Genomic DNA, 12,667 nt, shown 5'->3' with positions numbered 1-12,667 from the left:
CCAACTCCTTCCACATCCAATCTGTTGTGATTTTCAGGCTGCCTCATTTTTCCCAACAGTATGCCAGTTGTTGTGCTTGTTGAACAAGTTGTACGCTGTTGAAATAAATAAAATAAATATGAGTCAGCCTATAGCTTGCTAATCACCCACATGTGAGGACTACCATCCTGCTTGTCCTGGGAGAAAGCAGTGTTGCTTACCTGTAACAGGTGTTCTCCCAGGACAGCAGGATGTAGTCCTCATGAAACCCACCCACCACCCCGCGGAGTTGGGTCCGAAATGTTTTATTATTTTATTTTTTCGCTCGCACCTTTTGCTACAAACGAGACTGAAGGGAGACCCCTGTGGCTGCAGGGTTCATGGCATGCTGGGCATGCTCAGTGTGCCAGTTTAAAAGTTCTAGAAACTTTGACAGAAAAGTTTTCCGTGATAGGGCTCTGTATGGTGATGTCACCCACATGTGAGGACTACATCCTGCTGTCCTGGTGGAACACCTATTACAGGTAAGCAACTCTGCTATCTCAACAGCAAGTATACATCAAAAATCCATTTCAGTACTTACAACTTGCCACACAGTATCTTTTCTCCCAGGGTCATGAAATTACGTTTTCTCCAGAATCTCCTTCTCCCAGCACTCATCCAGGCAACAGGCCGGAACTTCCCCGGTGTCCCTATTCTCACCCTTTTAGGTTCTCCAATACGACTCTTCCTTCTGACTGTGGACTTCTCATGCCAATCCCCTCCTCTTCCAGGACTCAGGTCATGCCCCTGGTTGTCTTTTCTTTAGGAATCACATCACTCCTTGATTGCTTCCTCATGAGGAGAACCGCTTACTGCCTTATGCCTTCCCCTTGAGAGGAAAGCCCCTGCAGGGCCCTCTTACATGGGCAGTCCTGGGCTGAACCCACTCTCCAGATGGTTTCCCTCTAACCACTTCCTGCCAAAATCCTAAGCCACCTCCTTTTATACTGAGGGACCAACTCCCTCTACAGGAGCTTGTTACCCAACCTTCTTAAAGTTAGGCCTCCTATATAGGACAGTGACTACTTTCCTGTTTACAGTCAAATGCATTGTGTCAATTTAGCAGAATGCATGCCATCTAGTGGTCATTCACCATAGCATCACTTAAATTTCAGTTACCATACAAAGACAACATTTGCTTTTCTGCAGTTTTGTCCTACTCTATAGAAACATCCCGGGCAGTCTTCCACCAGACAGAATGATTTCAGGGTCTCTTTAACTGAGAAGGCTCCCCGATGGGGGAGATCTATCAGACATTTGATCATACCTTGCTCATACTTTACATATATCATCATCATGTTCGCATGAGGTTCTAAGAAGGATCAGTATAGGCATGCACTCATTTAGTTAGATTGAAAATGGTGGGAGTAGCTAGACTGGAGAAACTTCCTGGAACTTTTAAAATAAGTACTACCTCAGGAACAAAATAGAAATCTGAATGAAAAAGAGAAATTCTAATGATTTTGTTGGTTTTATGTCTCCTAGTTCTCTTTCTGGTACTGCTGTTTTAAGATACTGCCACAAAATTTAAAGAGCCCAACTTACAAAACAGTCTGCATTATACCATTTGTGCATGTAAGTGGGCACATGGACACTTATTTATTTAAAAGAATTTCTATGCTGCTTCTACAAAGTTCGAAATGGGTCACAAATAAACATTCATAAAAATTATAAATAAAACAAGAAATAATACAAAAAAGCCCCTTGGGTAATATGAACAAATTTACATATAATTATGCTAGTATTTTATAAACTGTATAGCAGGAGCCTTACAATTTTTAAAATACTGGCTATTTCTGCCCCATAAGTATGCTAATATGTTGTAATATGCACTCATATTTGTAATACAGGAGCATGAGTGTCTCTTCTCTACCCATTTTAAAAAATACATGTGTAATTTTACGTGCAATATGTAACAATTTGCGGTAATACAGAATTAAATGCAGAGGCAGGTATTTTTTAAAATATATGCATACACCCTGCTGAAAATATTTAGTTGCGTATGTATTCGGAATTATCAGTTCATCGATATCTCCACCAGTTCACCTTTGTCTTCACCATGTCACCTAGACCCTCTAGCCCTTCATCCTGAACCCCCACTAGTGCACCCAGATCTCCCACCCATGTCTGATTGCACGTGCACGAGTCAGTTAGCAGACGTAAAAGTGTATGGGCAAGTTCAGTAATGTATGCATGTATATCTCTTGCAGAATAGCAACATGTGCGCGCCCCAGTTTTTCCTCATTAAAATTTATGTGCCATACTGCAAGTATGTGCATACTCACCAGGTTTATAAAATATCATATATGCATGTACATGGTACTTGTGTGTGACTATGCTATTTTTAAGCACACGATCACCACATAACTCTTTGAAAATTCCCTCCAAAAAGCAAGAAATGACTGTAGTATACCTTTATTGCAAGCTTGTAGTGCTTTATTGGTCATTAAAAGATGGCTCCTTAATGACTGGATAGAAAGAGTCAAAACATTCCCAGTTTTCCTGCTGGGATTACTCCATATTTGTAAACCACAAAGGACTTGGATGATTCCTGTTGTTGCACAGCTCTAGATAAAAGAGCAAATATGATGATAATGTACAGTAGTCTATATTTTCTTTTGTTAAATTATAGCCTGCTAAGCCAAACATAGCTGTAGCTGCCAACTGCTTTTTGTAATATTTAAGTGGTCTTGGAACTAAGTTTCCTGCATTTTCATATATGATTATTTTTAGCATGCAGATGTTTTTAAAATTAGACTGTCTTGAATGATGCAAAGAGCTTGCTAATGTAAGCTCCTTGGATAAGGACCTTTTGAGTTATGCAACCATATTTATTCACTTGCTTGATTTGTGACTTATATATGCTATTATCCTCTACAATGCAGAGAATGCTCTATAATTAAACAAAATAATAAGTGGGGGAGGTGCTTGATTCGGGGATGCAAAAGGGCGAAATATCTGTTTCTAACATGCACTAAAGAAAGTGAACTTTGATAAAATAATAAAACATAAAAGATGACATGTTGGCCAGAAAAAAAGAAATGTCCTTTCCAAAGTGAGGGAAAAGCTCCCCCCCTCCACCCCCAGCTGAAATGCATTAGACTAGATGCAGTTCTTGAAGGTCCCAAATAGCAAAATGGTCATTCTTTCAGCCAGTAGATGAATTCTCACTCAAAAATATGAGTATTACCTGTACATGCAAAACATTACTGACCAGTACTATAGTATTTACTTGCATAATATTCTGATTCACTGTATTTCATCCTTTTGAAAAATACTTAAGGCCAGATTTAAGTTAGAGGTAAAAGTAGGGCAAAAATAAATGCAAAACATTTTCAAGTCACTTGCTTGCAGAATTATGAAATATCACAAGAGACTTAATTATCTGCAGTCTCAAAAACTGAAACAAATCATTATAAAAAATGTTAATTTATTTATATACTGCCAATCTGTAATAATACAATCTTGGCGGTTTACAATAAAATCAAAGTTTTATGAATACATAATGTATTTATACATAAAATTCAAAATCACATAATCATGCAATAAATAATATAGGCCTGGATTTATCAAAATGCGGTAAGTACCGCATGAGATTGCAAAAGGGGGGTGATTTATCACAATTTGAGCTAAGTTAGTGCACATTGCAATAACATTATCAGAATGTGCGATAGGTGTCAGACCTGTTGTATTTCCTGCATATGATGAGAGAGAGAGAGAGAGACACTGGCCATGATGTCATCCCCATAGGTAGGTATTTGTATCCCTATGGTAGGCCCACCTAGTAACTCGAGGTGGGGTTTAGGTATGAATGTAGGGGGTTAGGGGCCACTTTGACATTCTAGTAACACGTACGAAGAGAACAGTGGTCTCTTGTGAAGATTTGATGGCCCTCAGAGTGAGGAAACTCACTCCAAGATGAGATTTGGGCAATGTTCTCTCAACCTAGCTTGATGCTTGCATGAAAAGTCGGTATATAAAAATTATTAAATAAATAAATAAAATAAATTTATTGCTACCCTTGATACACCCATTACAGATTCATCAGGCAGGCAGCATATTTATTCACAATCCATTTTGTCATGCATTGATGGGACATTCAAAAGCATGTGCAAGGCAGGAAAAATCACTAAGGGAATTTTTGTGAAATCTGCAGTTAAAGCAGTGTAGTGTCTTGCCTTTTCTTGTTTTGTGCTTAAATAAAAGCTTGGAAACCTATGGCTGATACCTTGTCTGGCTGTCTGGAGTGGCCCCTAGGTGATAGGGTTGTCAATTTTGCTGAATTGACAGTGGCTCATCCACCACTGACCAATGCAAGGTAACTAATCAGCATACACAGTTTTGCACTGGCTTTGATGACTCATTTATTAAACTATGTCTAAGCAAATATGTGTCAAAAGCTAAAAGTGTGGTAAGCACAGAAAACTGAGCAGCCTTGTAAAATTTCACATCTCTAGCTCATTTGCATGTTTCACAATTGGGTGCCAAGGATGGCTCTTTTTAACATAGTGCATTCAGACATGCAAATGATGCTTGTCTTTGAGATTGTAATTCTGACCAAAGCAAGGCTGGGTCCAAGACAAAACAAGGTGACTTTTGTAGCAAAATGGTACTCTTTCAAATGACATTAGAAAGAAAAACATTAAAAACTACACAGTAAAGATATTTGCACCCAAAAAATGGTAAAAATTTGCTTTAAAAGGTGATATCATGTCTTTATGTAACTATATCTTTGCTTCCAGTTGGCTGCAAAGCCTCCTAGTGAAAATCCTAGATGTATGTCATGGGCCATGACTACTGAATTGAAGCATACATCAGGAGCAATGAGGAGTGAAAGTAGGCCTTAAATTTCTTTTGTAAAATTTTTCACATAGTTTGCTGGCCCATAAAAAGGATGGCAAGTTTATGTTAGGTTTCAAACTTTGCATTGGAACTTAGCATCAGAGGATGTAATAATCTACAAAATTTCAGGCCCCTAACGGGGAATGTTTGGTGCAGTGCCTGGACAAAATGGCCGTTTTGTGTTCTCTGGAGCACAGTAGTTTTGTTTGAGGCCCTAGCAAATATCCACACAAAATTATTCAATTTGAAGGAATTCAAGCTTGGATGATTTTCTAAATTGGTCCACTTGACATGGAATGTCCCGTTACATACTTTTAAATACCTGAAACATATTAATAATGCATAGGACTCAAACCTTTATGAATGGAAAGAAAACTGTAGAACAAGGGGTCATAAAATGAAACTCCAAACTGCTGAATCAGAACCAATGTCAGGAAGTATTTCTTCATAGAAAGGGTAATTGATGCATGGAATACCCTCCTAGAGGAGGTAGTGAAGACAAATATGGTAATGGGATTCAAAAGGGCATGGGATACATACAGAGAGTTCATAGTGACTAAATGACGAAGACAAAGAAAAAAAAACCTCTGACTAGGGTAACCTGCTCAGAGTAATAATTACTCTAAGAATAAAATAAAAATAAAAATAAATTGCTGGCAAACTAGCTAGACTGTTTGGGTCTTTTTCTGCCGACATTTACTATCAGGCCGATACAGTACAGTACCCCTTATACAGTAAGGGGTAATAGCGCGTTGAAAATGCGCATCCAACCCCCCCTAAACTAATAGCGCCCGCAACATGCAAATGCATGTTGTTGGCCCTATTAGTTATTCCTGCGCGATACAGAAATTAAAATGTGCAGCCAAGCCGCACATTTTACTTTCAGAAATTAACGCCTGCCCAAAGAATGGCGTTAATTTCTGCCGGCGCTGGGGAAGTGTACAGAACAGCAGAAAAAACTGTTTTTCTGTACACCCTCCGACTTAATATCATAGCGATATTAAGTCGGAGGCCCCAAAATTAAAAAAAAAAAAAATTAAAAAAAAAAAATAAAAATTTAAATCGGCTGGCGGCCCGCGGGTCGGAAGAAGGACGCTCAATTATGCCGGCGTCCATTTTCTGAATCCGTGGCTGTCAGCAGGCTCGAGAACCGACGCAGGCAAAATTGAGCATCGGTTGTCAAACCCGCTGACAGCCGCCACTCCTGTCAAAAAGGAGGCGCTAGGGACGCCCTAGTGTCCCTAGCACCTCTTTTTACCGCGGGCCCTCATTAGCATATTCTTCCCCCCTGAATCGCATGCACAGGAGAGTGGCCTGTGCGTGTGCCTGGAGAGCGGGCGCTTGCCCGCTCTCCCGTGACTTTTACTGTATCGGCCCATATGTTACTATGGTTAGGGGAGTTAACAGCTTGTAATGAATACTGTGTTGCACCTATGTGTGCATAATAAAGTTGGCAATATGTACCCTCCCTAATGACTTCTCCAGACAAGATTCCATCTTCGGCCAATCTGTCCTTCGTAACCTATTTACAACGTGACGTACCAACACCCTTCCGCCTGCCCGGTGGGGCTCAGGATGCCCTCTACCAAATTCCACCCCAGTTGTTGTGCCTGTTGCACGCCTTTTGGGTACATTTGGTGCATGTTCGGACTTCCTCAGCTCGGTACTCACCCATATGTGAGGACAACCATCCTGCTTGTCCTGTGAGAAAGCAAATGTTGCTTACCTGTAACAGGTGTTCTCACAGGACAGCAGGATGTTACTCCTCACGAAACCCGCCCGCTGTCTTGCAGTGTTGGGTTTGTAACGTTTTGTTGTTTTATTTTTCGGCACTGCCTGTAGCTTTCAAATAAGACTGAAGGGGGACCCCTGCTGGCTGCAGGGTTAATGCCATGCTGGGCATGCCCAGTAGGGGCCTGTCAAAGTTCTGGAAACTTTGACAGAAGTTTTCCGTGATTGGGCTCCATCCTGTGATGTCACCCATATGTGAGGACTAACATCCTGCTGTTCTGTGAGAACACCTGTTACAGGTAAGCAACATTTGCTTTTTCAAATAAATAAATAAATATGAGAATGAGGCTTGCATAAGGCAGACATGAATAGCATGGTCACAACATAATTGGATACTCAAGCTGCATGGCCCTGTGGGGGGCTGAATTTGGAACCTGGCTCCAATTCCTTTGTATCTGTGGTGATGATTAGACCACTTGACAAAATGACATTGTAGGAGTGGGGAAAATGTATTAAATGTTGAAAGCTCCAATACAAAGCAAGAGTGTGCAATTATAATATTCAGACAGTGATTATAGCTTAGCCCTGCCTCTCTGAAAGCCTAACAATTGCCTTAACTATGGGGCAGATTTTCAAAGGGTTACGTGCGTAACATACACGCATAGCCCCCGAAAAGCTGCCCCAAGCTGCCCCTGTGCGCAAGCCCCAGGACGCGCGCAGCGGCTTCGAAAAAGGGGCAGTTTGGGGGCATGGCAGCGGTTCAGGGGTGGTCCAGGGGCGGTCCGGGTGCGGGGTCAAGTCCTCCGGCACAGCGGCCTGTGCCAGGGGGATGGCATGCCGGCAGCCAGCTGGTGCACGCAAGTTACGCCTACCTTGGGCAGGTGTAACTTTTGGAACAAAGGTGGGGGGGGATTTAGGTAGGGTTGGGGGGGCGGGGAAGGGAGGGGAAGGTGGGGGGAGGCGGAAGGAAAGTTCCCTCCGAGGCCGCTCTGATTTTGGAGCGGCCTCAGATGGAGGAGGAAGGCTGTGCGGCCTCAGAGGGAGAAGGAAGGCTGTGCGGCTCGGCACGTTCAAGTTGCACAATTGTGCACCCCCTTGCGCGTGCCGACCCTGGATTTTATAACATGTGCGCGGCTGCCCGGGCATGTTATAAAATCGGGTGTAGATTTGTATGCGCCAGGTTGCACGAACAAATCTACGCCCACGCGCAGGTTTTAAGATCTGCCCCTAAGTGTATTGGCCTCCTTTCCCCTTAATGCCAGCCTGTTGGTGTGAGTTCTATAATTATGGCTGGGGTGGAAGTTAGAGATGTAGCCCTGGGCAGAGGTAGGATGCCTGGATGGGCTGTAGTAGCTATGCGATCCAAGTTGCACATAGGTACACAAAGGTAAAAAATCCCAGATGAGACATAGGTGTACTGGCCTGCTCCTGCCTATCATGCAGCTGCTTAAGTCAGTCCACTTCAAGGCACCAGAGCTCTCAGGCCACCTTTTTCAAGTCAACAGTCTGTTTAGATAAAAAGATAGGTAGATATGGAATAAGATCAGATATTGTTTGTTTTTAAACAATATTTAAACTATATATATATATCTAAATAAAAAATGTACCAAGAACAAAAATCAACAATTTATCAAGTTAAGACATACGAGGGTAAGTCAGTAAGTAAGTCACAAACATACATGGGATTAATATTCATTAAATTTATTTAAATGCAAAAGATGAATTATTTACTGTGAAATATACAGAATATAGTCACAAACAGTTTTTCTGGAAAAACCAACTACTTTTCAACGTAATCGCTTCGAACATTTATACATTTGTCCCAGCGTTTGAAAAGTCCGTCAAAACCTTCTGCGTAAAAGTCTTTTGGCTGGCATCGTAACCAGCACTTCACCTCTTGTTCCACATCTTCATCGCTGGTGAAATGTTTTCCACCGAGATGGCTTTTCAGTTTGCCAAACAAGTGAAAATTGCTGGGTGCCAAATCCGGACTGTATGGTGGATGTTCAAGAACTTCCCAGTGCAGGTTCGCAATTGTCTGACGAGTCTCATTCGAAGTGTGTGGTCTGGCATTATCGTGAAGAATCAGCACTCCTCTTTTTTCCAGATCTGGGCATTTTCTACGAATAGCTTCTTTAAGCTTTAATAGAGTAGCACAGTAGGAAGCCGAATTAACAGATTCACCACTTTTCTGAAAACTGGTTAAGAATATCCCATCTCGGTCCCAAAACACAGTCAACGTCACCTTTCCTGCAGAAGGCACAAGCTTGAACTTTCTCGGTGTTGGTGTTAGTGGATGCTTCCACTGCATGGAATCACATTTCGCTTCTGGTTGATAGTGGTGCACCCACGACTCGTCACCAGTAACAATACGTGCCATCATTGATTCACCTTCGTTTGCATAACGGCAGTGATTTTCCAAACAGACACCCATCCGGTTGTTCTTATTGTCTTCGGTCAGCTGTTTGGGAACCCATCTTGCACATACTTTGCGAAAGTTCAATGCATCATGCACTAAGGAATATGCTAATCCGTGGGAACACCCAATTTCTTTGGCAACTTCGTCAATTGTTACCCTCCGGTTAGCGCAAACTATCTCTTCAACCTGCTTCACAGTTGCCTCTGTCGCAATGTCTACAGGTCGACCAGGTCTGGTTTGGTCGTTCACGTTGGCACGTCCTTGTGCAAATTTATCGGTCCAGTTATAAATTGCTTTACGCGAGAGACATTTCTCTCCATATACTGGATACATTTCTTTATGAATGTCTTTTGCCACTAAGCCCTTAGCCCATAAAAATCGGACAACAGCACATTGTTCTTCGACCGTACAATCTGTCAACACGGCAGCCATTTTCCTTTTGTACACAGCTCCTGCGCACGCACAGTTTAAATAACTATTTATGTACATAAGCACTTCTAAGGTGCTGCCATCTATGGAATATGACATTACAGATATATGTTTTATTACCTTAGTAGAGAGATTTGTGACTTACTTACTGACTTACCCTCGTATATTACAAACTTTCAACTGTGAAATGTCACTTTTGTTTTGAATTGAAATAGTGCGACCATCAGTTTTATATTTTCTTGAGAAAGTTCTTGTTGTATTTACAAGTATGTAATTTCTGTATGCTAAAAATACCCTCAACATCAGTAGTCTGCCATGCTGTTAATTACACAGAAAGATGCGTGCACCTATATTGGACACACAGAAACAGACACAAAAAAGGAGTTGAATTAGTACAAGTCTGAAATTTGTCAGAAGCAGTACCAGTCATTTCTATGAATTGAAATCAATGCCCTTTCTGCTCCTCTGCGAGACACCAGCAGTTGCAGACTTTCAAAAACACATCCAGGTCTTTGTAAATGGTGTATGATTGGCCACATATGCAGATGCAAGAATCTTTGTATAAAGATACAGTTCTTCTATAGGAACATCACGCCATCCAGGAATTATATCAAAATCATCTTTGGTTTCAGAAGGATTTAAGAGATCTTTGAGAGATCAAACATTCTGACTGCTTTCTCTCTCCACTCCAACTTCACTCCCTCCACCCTCCCACCACCCCCAATTCTGGATAGGAGGAAGAGGGTGGGGGGAACAAAAGAAGGTGGTTCCCTGTAGTGGAGGGGCTGGAGCAAGAGCAGAGAGAGAGCTGAGACTAAAGGCAGGTGGACACCCAGCTGTTATCTTCAAAAGATTGAATTAAAAGATGGAAAAGCTTTCAGGAATGTTGATTCTGTGGCAGATTGTAAAATATGAGGCCAACCAGCTAATTATGCGGTTTCTCCTGCAGGAAACTAGGGGCACTGCCTGAGACAAACCATGCTGACTGCTGACTGCTGCTGCTGCCGCCAGGGCATTCTGTCTGGGGAGGGAGGCTGATGGTAGAGATCAAAAGTTTAAAAAACGGGAGGATATAAAGAAGAATACTAATGAAATAAAAGAAAAACTCATGGAAGCCAAAATGTTTGCAAAAAAAGTGTGCCACTTTTTTGGCCTGGCAGTTTCCTAATGCTCTTTGAGTTTTTAGCTCGATTAGAAGCAGCCTAAGGCACGATGAATCTTTTTTCACAACTACCCAAGGTCTCCTCCATTTTATATCCCCCTCCCAATTCATTTATATGAGTCATTGCAGTGGCAATCTTCAGTCCCCTCCGAAACCCTGTAATGGGGTGTACAATTAAAAGAGGACTGGTACGCTCTCCTCCCAAGGGCAATGAGCCTGCCTGCACAGCATCCTCAGTCCCAGTCCCAGCTATCTCAGGAAGCAGCTTCCTGGCTCAGAGGGGCCTGGGAAGGCTCGGACTTAATTAAAACAGCAGCAAAGGGTACTGTGGAGGCTCTGTTTTGTTTGAGTTGGGGGTAAACAAACTAAAATAAACATTAAATGAACTAAAACACAAATAAAATAAACCCCTGAAATGAAAAAATGAACCAAAATGAAATTTCTCTTTGTGTGCATACCCCTATTGGCCCTCACCAGTAAAAAGTAACCAAATAAAAAGAAACATTTACATTATGCACTGGGCCCTAGACATCAGTCCTTCCCCAATTTGGAGAAGCTATGGTGAGGTTTAATGGGACTTTGCATGGACTAAGCTGATTGCTTATCTGGTTAATTAGCACTGAATATTGGCCTCCCTGTGCATCTCAGTAATATTCACAGTGAAAATCATATGGCTTTGTTTATTGCAGATACAAAAGTAAAATTGTAGCATATTATAGTTCTCTGATGAGAAGCAGATGCAATGACGCTAGATAGATGGATCACATGACTGTCATGTGCCAATACAGATGATACTTTCAGAGGTTTCTAAAACTTTTTAAAGGCATGCACAGTTGTTTTTTGTGCACTTCCAGAACTGTAGATCATTAGTTTTTATCTTGTCCATTTGTCTGAGGATGATGTCTCAATTGACCATATATGCAGACATTTTTGTTTGCCAGCCATTATCATTTTTTTACCTGGTCCACGTGCTCTTCTGAATATTTTCTTCAGTTAGACTTTCTTGTTTATTCCTTCTTAGTTGTACTAACCTACAGAATTTTCCACTGCTTTAGCAGCCTGTTTCCACAAAAATGTGCTTCAGATGCAAACAAGCTCCATAGAAAATGTGTGCATGAAATTTTACATATATTGTCATGGTTGGGAACTTCACATGACCCAGACAATAGAGGCCAATGCAATATCGGTGCGTGGAAATTGGGCGCCCATGATTGAGCACCTGTTCTCCTAATGTGCGCCTATCGACCTCTCTGGGGTGCCCGATGCAAAATGCAAATGGGCTGCTGTGGTAAAAAGGAGGCACTAGGGGAAATTGTGCGCCCCTAGCTCCTCCTTGGCAGGAGGTGCCCAGGAGAGGTGGCAGACAGTGGGTTAGGAAAATGGACGCTCAATTTTACGAGCAGCCCTTTTCTTTTTTTTTTTTTAACCTAACTACTTTTTTCCGTTCCTCCAACTTAATATCGCCATGATACTAAGTTGGAGGAACTTCAGAAAAGCAGTATTTTCTGCTTTTCTGTCAACTTTAGGAGCTCCTCAGAACTTAACGCCTGCTCCGGGGCAGGCATTAAATTCTGAGAGTAAAAATGTGTGTCAGGCGCACATTTTTTTTGCATTGGGAGGTAATAGCTAATAGCCTCATCAACATGAATTTATATGTAATGAGCACTATTAGCTTTGTGGGGGGTTGGACATGCGTTTTTGGATGTGCTAATCCCCTTATTGCATAAGGGGTTGTGGACGCACGTCCAACCACGAGGTTAACTAGTGCTCTCGGCTGAGTGTACTATATTGCATTGGCCCGATAGTAATTTGCTTAACATTTTGCTCTGGTGGCCCTCGATCTCGTGGCCACCCTGGTGTGAATGGGTTGCATGGCCTGGTTAAAAAATAAAAAAAACAACCTCGCCCCTGTGCACCAGATCTTTGGTGGTCAGTGGGGCAAGGGCTGATCCCCCCCCCCCCCCCCGCCTCACTCCTGCACAATCTCTAAATGTATTTAAAAACAGCCTGATTGCAATTCCCTTCCCTCATCTAAGCCCAGCTCCCCGCTTTATTAAGCCTTC

The 12,667-nt window shown here is 42.0% G+C and overlaps 1 protein-coding gene across 7 annotated transcripts in view; it reads left to right on the top strand.

Moving 5' to 3' along the window:
- DCLK1 (doublecortin like kinase 1) overlaps nucleotides 1-12,667 on the top strand; it is a 755,703-nt gene that overhangs the window by 582,459 nt on the left and 160,577 nt on the right. The gene's annotated exons all lie outside the window — the stretch shown is intronic.

The sequence above is a fragment of the Rhinatrema bivittatum genome, chromosome 5 (genome assembly GCF_901001135.1).
Source record: "Rhinatrema bivittatum chromosome 5, aRhiBiv1.1, whole genome shotgun sequence".
In the NCBI taxonomy this organism is placed as follows: domain Eukaryota; kingdom Metazoa; phylum Chordata; class Amphibia; order Gymnophiona; family Rhinatrematidae; genus Rhinatrema; species Rhinatrema bivittatum.
The sequence above is the reverse complement of the archived record's forward strand: the minus strand, read 5'-3'. Positions and strand labels throughout refer to the sequence as shown.